Here is a 9,365-nt window from a genome sequence, read left to right on the forward strand (position 1 = left end):
AACTGATTTGTACATTTGGGTGTTCCACATTTGGAGCATGAATGTTTACAATTATTAGAGCTTCTTGGGGGATAGACCCCTTAATTTTGACATAATGCCCTTCTTCATCTCTTGTCCTGTCTTTATTTTAAAGTCTAGATTGTCTGGCATAAGTATGGCTACTCTGGCTTTCTTTCGGAGATCATGAGCATGATAGATGGTTCTCCATCCCCTTACTTTCAATCTGAAGGTGTCTTTAGGTCTAAAGTGGGTCTCTTGTAAACAGCATATAGATGGATCTTCTTTTCTTATCCATTCTCTTACCCTATGTCTTTTGATTGGAGCATTTAGTCCATTGACGTTCAGAGTGAGTACTGAAAGGTATGAATTTATTGTCATTATGTTGCCTGTAGAGTTGGAGTTTCTGGTGGTGTCCTCTGGTCCTTTCTAGTCTTTGTTGCTTTTGGTCTTTTTGTTTTTTGTTTTGTTTTGTTTTTTCATCTTTTCTCCTCTCAGAGAGTCCCCCTTAAAATTTCTTGCAGCACTGGTTTAGTGGTCATGAACTCCTTCAACTTTCATTTGTCTGGGAAACTTTATCTCTCCTTCTATTTTGAATGACAGCCTTGCTGGATAAAGAATTCTTGGCTGCATATTTTTCCAATTCAACACATTGAATATATCCTGCCACTCCTTTCTGGCCTGCCAAGGTTCTGTGAATAGGTCTGCTGTGAACCTGATCTGTCTTCTCTTGTAGGTAAGGACTTTTTTCCCCTTGCTGCTTTCATGATTCTTTCCTTGCCTGAGTATTTTGTGAATTTGACTATGATATGCCTTATTGATGGTTGGTTTTTGTTGAATCTAATGGGAGTCCTCTGTGCTTCCTGGATTTTGATGTCTGTTTCCCCAGGTTAGGAAAGTTTTCTGCTATGATTTGCTCATGTAAACCTTCTACCCCTTTTTCTCTCTCTTCACCTTCTGGGACCCCTATGATTCTAATGTTATTCCTTTTTAATGAGTCACTGAATTCTCTAATTCTTAAATCATGCTCTTTTGCCTTAGTATCACTCTTTTTTTCTGCTTCATTGGTCTCCATAAGTTTGTCCTCTATATTGTTAAATTCACTGCTCTACTTCATCCATCCCTGCCGCCGTGGCATGCATTAGAGATTGCAGCTCAGTTATAACATTTTTTATTTCATCTTGACAAGGTTTTACTTCTTTTATCTCCACAGAAATGGATTCTATGCTTTTTTCAACCCCCGCTAGTATTCTTATTATCGTGATTCTAAATTCTAGTTCAGACATCTTATTTGTATCTGTGTTGTTAAGTCCCTAGCTGTCATTTCTTCCTGTTCTTTCATTTGGGGCGAATTCCTTCATTTCATCATTTTTAAGGAAGAAAAGGAATTAATAAAGTAAAAAAAAAATTAAAAGCAACACAAAAAAATTTAAATAAGGGATGCTATATTCTAGGTGTGTTTTGGTCTGGTTGTTGAAAGGAGCTTGACAGATTAGAGAAAAAAAGGAAAGGTAAGAAAAGAAAAAGCAGAAAAAAGGGGGGAAAAAGGAAAACATTTGAAAATTTGAAAAAATGAATACAATAAAATAGAATAAAACGAAATGATCGATGTAAAATAGAATTTTTAAAATTTACAAAAAAGTAAAATACATAGTAGAAAAAAATTAAAGAAAAATCTTTTTAATAAAAATGGAAAATAAAATAAATTTTTTTTCTCTTTCTGCTGAGTTCTGTGGTTCAGGTTGTGCAGATTGTTGCGTTAATCCTCAATCAGTGTTTTAGGTGTGCAAGATGGTTTAGTGTTGATCTGGCTGCATTTCAGGGACGAGAGACACAAAAACACTTTCCATGCTGTTCTGCCATCTTGGCTCTTCCCTCTTCACCTGAAACTTTCCATTTTAGTATCCCCTTTATCACAGAACAAGGAAATTTTTCCATCTGAAAAGGAGCCTACAATCCCCTAACCGCCTATTTCTCTGCCCTGGCTGTAGTTTATGAAAATAATCTGAGGAGCTTTCAAAACCTGTGGGGGCCCCACCTCCAGATATCCTGGTTTAATTATCTAAGATAAGGGCCTGGGCCCCTATGTTCTGAATATGTAGCCAGGGTTGTGAACCACTGACTACCCAACCCCTTCATTCTATAGATGACAAAATTGGGGTTAATTAAAATTGTACCAATATAGCATATTTAGATTAAAATTTTTTCATAAATAAGTAATGATTTCTAAAACCTGCAACTTGTTGACCAAGTGAAGCTTAACTGTTCAGACAACTGTTTACCATCTTTCTCTTTGTTTTCTTCTTCCTCTTCTTTTTTTTTTTTCTTCCAGAAACTAAAGGTCTTCTTTATCCCTGCATTAGCTCTGTGAACACAGGTTAATGCTTCTAACCTTTCTTTGAAAAAACTATTAGGAAAACATTTACCCATAGAGCTTAAACAGGCAAATTTCAAAAGAATAAAACTTGAAATACCACAGTTGACTCCCACTTTTTAACCTGCTCTCACAGAACTTCAGCATGCATTCACGTATGTGAGAAAAGCTATTTTAAGTAGCCCACACAATTAAAAACCAAACAAGGATTAAAATCTGAGAGGTAAATGGGTGCTATGGTAATTTTCAAAAAATGGTGTAACTTCTTTGACATACCTTCCCCCAAGAGTGGGGTTCCCATGACACTGAGAGGCTGTGATGGCTTTAACTAATAGAGCAAGTCTCAGCACACCTTTTCAGTAAAGGGCCAGATAGTTAATATTTTAGGCTTTGCAGGCCTTAAGGTCTCTGTTGCAACTACTCAACTCTGCACTGTAGCATGAAAGTAGCCATAGACAAAATGTAAACAAATGGACATGGCTATGTTCCAATAACACTTTATTTACAATGACAGGTGGCATGCTGAATTTGGCACGAGGTCATAGTTCACTGATCTCTGCAATAGAATATGGAAGAAAGGCTATGTGACTTCTAAAACTAGGTCATAACAAGCCCTACAGCTTCCACCTGCGTCTCCTGGAACACTCTCAGAAAGCTCCATCTTGGAACTTAGCCACCACCCTGTGAGAAGCCAAAGCCAGAGAGACAGGCCCTATGTAAGTGATCTGGTCAATAGCCCTGGCTTTGCCCAGGCTTCATGTCTTCCCAGCCTAGGTGTTGACATGTGAGTGAAGAAGCCTCATGATGATTCCAGTGCCCATCTGTTCAAGTCACCACTGAACACTGAGTCTTCCTGGCTGAGGCTCTGGACAGAGTGCAACAGATACAAAACATCCCTACCATGCCCCATCGGAATTCTGTGAGGATAGTAAAACCGTTGTTTTCACATTGCTAGATTTAGAGGTGGCTTGTCATGTAGCAATAGATAACTAGAACAGAGGATGACTAACAAAACCTCTTAATATCACATGTGGAAGGCTAAAAATCTCAGAAGAGAAAGCTGGAGTTACAAACTCATTTGAAAATACTTAACTAAAAAAAAAAAAACAACTTATGTTTGTAAGTCATAAATCTAAAGAAACTTGTAATGTTTACATTCTGGAGTAAGGTGTGAAACATAGATGCCCATCAATTTGGGACTGTCCAATAACAATGGTTTTATAACTGTTGAAAAAACACAAATCTGGGACTAGTTACCAACTAATCATTAAATATTTATTTGGTTGAAAATAGTCAACAATTAGGATCAGCTAACAATTACTCCAACTGCCCAAACCATTTTTTGTGTATGGATACAACGTTGAATGCTCCGCTATGCTATGGCTCCAGACACCTTGGACATAATACTAAAACAAAATTTGTGAAGCTAGTCAATACTGGAAAGGCTTTGTAACTTTAAGTAATATGATCTATACTATAGTTGCAGGTAAATTATTTAAAAATCTACCCTAATAGATATTCACTAATGCTGAACTTCAGGTATACATGGATTAACAATTTGCTAACAATTTGGTTATAGGTGTTTAAACTTCCCCTGCCCCCAAACCAGCAAGCCCTTGGATATGGTACTGTGTCAGGATTGTCCTAAAAGGCGCAGAGTTTAGGCTGAAGCAAATATGCAAGCATTACTGTGAAGCACAAATAAAATCAAGTCCGGCACAGAAGAGACAAAACCAAGCATGAAGTAAGGGTACAATCTTAAGCCACCAACATAGAATGAGCATTTATAAGAGAAACTAAAAAAAATCATTACGGATACTTCCAGAGTTTCTGCAACACAGCTGTAGGGACGTTTTCTAGGGAAGAAAAATGGTTCTAAGATCAATTCTGACATGTGTGTGGAGGAGGCTCCCCACCCCCCCACCCCGTCCCACACACACCACCACACAATGCTCAGGACGCAAAGTAGGTGTTCTATAGAGTTCAACTCAATTCTGAACTGTCTACCCAGAGATAGCATCAGACTCCAAAGGGACAGGGCTCAATCCCAAAAGAATACCCTCCACTTGAGAAGCCATTCACAAGCTCAAGTTAACACCTATGCTTCTGACCAACCACCTGTAGACTGGAGGTTCCAAAGATCCACTCCCTGGATTTCAGATGCCAGTTCCAAGTCCAGGTTGTTAGCTGTGCTTCTTCTTAGCAACTGGCTATAAATCAGAGGTTCTCATGACCTCTACCCTTTCAGATTCAACTGATTAGCTAGAGTAGCTCACAGAACTCAGGAAAACACTTACTCACATTTACCAGTTTATTATAAAAGTATATAATAAAGGATACAGGTGGACATCCAGATGGAAGAGATGCATAGGGCAAGGTATATGGCAAGGGACATGGAGCTTCCATGCCCAGCATAGGTGTGCTACTCTCCCAGCACCTCCAGCTCTCCCAATTCACCAACCTGGAAGCTGTCCAAACTGTCTATTTCTAAATTTTTATGGAGACTTTGTTACATAGGCATGATTGATTAAGTCATCAGCCATTGGAAATCTATTCGATCTCCAGCCATTCTCCCCTCCCAAGAGGTATAAGGGTGGGACTGAAAGTCCCAACCCTACAATCCAGCCAATCAGCCCAATTCTTAGAAGACCCAGGGGCATTCCAAAATTCACCTCATTAACATGACAAAAGGTACCTTTATCTCTTTCACCACTTAAGAAATTCCAAGCCTTTTAGAAGGTCTGCACTAGAAACAGGACAAAGGCCAAATATATATTTCTTATTATAATTCATAATATCACAGGAAGGCAGCTATTAAAAGATGATATTGCTAAAAAGAAAAAAAAAAGAAATTATGGATTCATTCTTGAACTTACTTGCTGTAGCTGACAGGTCTCATGCCCAGTACCCTTATTAGCCTCCCATGGTTAAATTTTTACAACTAGTTGTTATCCAGCAATATTCTATACTTTGCCAGGCTTAACAAACAAAAAGTATATAGGCAAACTACCCATAGGTGGGACAGCAACCATAAGTTGAAGAATCAAACTATTAAGTTAGAACAAGATTTCTTACAACTTTGGTACTATTGACATTCAGGTGACACTGTTTGACATAATTTTTTGTTGTGGGGTGGTCCTATTCATTGTTAGGATGTTTAGTGGCATCTCTAGCCTCTACCTGCTAGATGCCAGTAGTGTCCCCCAACTCAAGTCATGTCAATCAAAAATGTCTCTAGATGTTGCTAGATGTCCCCAAGGGACAAAGCTGCCCCCAGCTGAAAATCCCTGGATTAGAAACAGAATTTTCCATGTGGTGTTCGTGTTCTCTCTGCTTCCTTTTTTAGAGGACATACTAGGGGATTACTACTGGGGGAGGTCATGCCTATCCTTTTTGGTAATAGACTTAAAGTGTTTCCTATTGGACTGAGATCCTCAGTTCCTCAGGAGCAAATGACCAGAGGCCTCCCTTGGTTTCCTTGCTGCATTGACTTTTTCATGGGGTGGCTCATTAAAATTTTTTTTAATGTTTATTTGTTTTTGACAGAGAGAGAGACAGAGAGACAGAGCATGAGCGGGGAGGGGCAGAGAGAGAGGGAGACACAGAATCCGAAGCAGGCTCCAGGCTCTGAGCTGTCAGCACAGAGCCCAATGCAGGGCTCAAACCCACAGACAGCGAGATCATGACCTGAGCAGAAGTTGGGCACTCAACCAAATGAGCCACCCGGCACCCCAAGGGTTGGCTCATTAAAAAGATAGTTGATTTCATCAGAACAAGAAAGCAAGAGAAAAAGAGACAATGCAAGCAAGACCAAGTCAGTCTTTTGTAACTTAATCTCTGAAGTGATATCCATCAATTTTGCCTATTCTGTTCATTAGAAGTAATGAACTAGGGCCAGCCCATACTCAGGCAGACTCACTGGGGGCCACTTTAGATGCCTGACTACACTGGGATGCAAGGGAGGTAAAAATTTTTTGAAAGTCTGCATGTCTAAAAAAGGTCTTTTTTCTACTCTCATATTTAATCAATAGTTTAAGCATAGAATTCTAGGTTGAAGGTGATGGGCTGGCTCTCCTCCCCTAACCTACCTGAGGGCGAGCTGCCCTAAGAAGATAGGAAGGGGAGAGCTGGACCTGCAGGGAAGGGACACCTAACTCCTTCACAGCCCCCACTGCACAAGGAAGAGTTAGGCCTGTTCTTCTTCAGGCTCCCCGGGGGGACCTGGCCAGATGCAGAAGTAGCTGAAGATTATAGAAGAGCAGACTTAAAAGATAAAACTTAGAAGAGACAACATTTCTGATTATGTGCCAAACACTTGGAGACCCCTACAATCTGCAGAACTAGTCCTTATAGGACAAATTTTTATCGTACAAGTTGTCTGAACAATCTGCATTATAAACATAGAAAGTGAATAAAAGAACTGAGTGAAGATGAAATCAGGACACTGAAACATAAAAACAAAAAAAAAAGAGAGAAAAAAATTGATGAACCTTCTGTCCAGGAACAAAACAATAAAGACATACACAGCTATGCCTAGAACCCCAATGCAGGAGGTAAAGAGCTGGATGAAGACATTTTACCTCTCACCCTTGAAGAGAAGGAAAACAATACCTAAAATCTTTATTTGAAATTTTGATTCTTATGTAAACAAAATCTACCTCTGGAAGGACCTGAAGCTGATGAAATCCCATAAACTCTCTATATTCCTGTATCTTTCAAGCATTGCTGAAGTGCAGGATAAATTCTAGTGAAGAGGTCTTGAGAAAGCACTTCAAGGCACCAACTAACAAGTTCCATTGAAAAACAGCAAGAGTCAGACACTGGATCTGTGAGTGCTGCACTCAGGAAGAAACCATCAGGCAACTGAGATTCACTTCCCTTTCATGATCACTGGTGGTATGTGGACATAGTAGGGGAACACCCACCTGTTGATGAATCCATACCTGGGAAAAGAATTTGTGGGCTTCCTGCCCTATGAAGATAATGTCTGCCTTAATGAAGATAATTTTGGGTGTGTAATTTCACACTGTAATAACCGTGAAGTGGGGACTAGGGGACTAAATATGGAGTACTGTCAAGGCCAGGAGTACCATATGTCCAGTAGATTTCCATCAAAAATGAAAACTGCTTCAAGACTTTTAGAGAAATAGTCCTAAGCTCTCTACACACTCTGCTCTTCCTGTGCCTTAAATATGTGGTTGGCAAACCAGTGCCTGTTATGGCAGTATCAGTTGCATTGGGAACGATTGAGGAAGTCTGTTCTTTCACCCATCAATCACCACAACTCATATATGACAATGTAATTTCTGTCTTTTCTCAGAACAATGAAGAAAAGAGTAATGACCTGAAGGAAACTTGTCATTCTCAATTGAGAGACAAGCATGGTGTTTTTGAAATTTTTATAGATTTCCTACAAGCACTTGTTTTATGTTTAGATGGTATAGCGACATAAGTATTAGATGGAATAACTGTAACTGGCCGAGAATCTGTCCCTCTGCCATCAACAGATTTTAATTTTATTTTTGTCATTACTGTTCTTAAAAATAGCCTATCTTGGGGCACCTAGGTGGCTCAGGCAGTTAAGCATCCAACTCTTGGTTTTGGCTCAGGTCATGAAATCATGGTTTCAAGCCCCGCAGTGGGCTCTGTGCTGGCAGTGCAGAACCTGCTTGGGATTCTCTGTCTCCCTCTCTCTCTGCTCCGTGCCCCCTGGCCCCCACTCACGCTGTCTCTATCTCTCTCAAAATAAATAAATACTTTAAAAAAAAAAAAGTCCTATCTTTTACAAGAGTCCTTGGACAAAATCCCCACATGACAAATCTTGGATGTTTTCTTTGCAGCTAGCAGCTTCTCTGCAGTTTTGCATTCACTAGTAAGGTGATGGAAAACTCTAAAACTTACCACCAATTTTGGCTTGAGGAAGCCATAAATTTGATAACCAACCTGATATTCGAATGAAACTCCCTAAGAAATTCCACAGAGCTCAGCAAGGTAACTTGGAATCTCAACTAACCTCTGAGAATTACTATAAAAGATCCCTAAGTGTTGCAGGACAAGTAATAACAGGACAAGTTATTACTCAGGAACTTAAAGATATATTCTCAGAACAACACCTCAAAGCCTGAAAATGCTTATTTTGGGTATTGTCTGTCATGGGACAGCTCAAATTCAACGTAACAGAGAGCCCCATGCTGACTGACTTGTACAGAAGTGACTTAGCCAATCCTGACACACTCTCAGCCCAGCTTCCCTGTTAGAAAATCACATAGAAACACAGAAGGAAAGAGGTAGAGCTCCCATCCACCACTTAGGAAGCCCTCCATCTGCCTGGCTTCAAGTTTCTTCCTAATGTTTATGCATTGCTGAAAGTCTTGTGTATTCTTCCTGTGATTTGTTTGAGAATGACTGCTGTGAAAACACTCAAAAGCATCTCAAAAGCATTCCTGGGGAACACTTTGACAGAATGAAGGTTAAGGAACTTGGCTTTGCCTAACATAAATGTTTTATATAAAACATTATCTGTATTTAATGGTAGACCCATATATCAATCTCTACACAAACAAGTCAGTGCTACACAAACAAGTCAGAATTGCCTACAGGTAATTGATAAACCATAAAAAAATACCTTTAAAAATGCTTAAAAATAGGTTTTCTCCTATGTTTAAAATTTGAAGGCAAAGTTGTAAGGTATATGTAGGCTGTTTAATCACTGAACATCTTTTTCTATGGGCCTCTTACTGAATATATCAGCCACTTGGTTGGTTTGAGCAACCACTATTTTAATGCTCACACCTTGAAGATATATTTGTTCTTCCAGAAGACAGTATTGCAAGTACCATATTTCATTTCTGCATGATCTCCAGTTCTGACACTCTAGGAATGTTTAAAATCATTTTGGATATAACATTTATTATCACTGAAGATGAGTTATCACTTCTTTGAAGGAATAAATTTTGGGGAGGTGTGGGAGGAAAAAATAGATTTTATAAAATGT

At 39.3% G+C, this 9,365-nt stretch overlaps 1 pseudogene; it reads left to right on the forward strand.

Annotated features, from left to right (window-relative positions):
• Nucleotides 1-5,524: 5,524 nt before the first annotated feature.
• On the forward strand, nt 5,525-7,844 carry LOC109262587 (52 kDa repressor of the inhibitor of the protein kinase-like; annotated as a pseudogene).
• Nucleotides 7,845-9,365: the final 1,521 nt, after the last annotated feature.

This window comes from Panthera pardus, unplaced genomic scaffold (assembly GCF_024362965.1).
Source record: "Panthera pardus isolate Hobbes unplaced genomic scaffold, ASM2436296v1 HiC_scaffold_24, whole genome shotgun sequence".
In the NCBI taxonomy this organism is placed as follows: domain Eukaryota; kingdom Metazoa; phylum Chordata; class Mammalia; order Carnivora; family Felidae; genus Panthera; species Panthera pardus.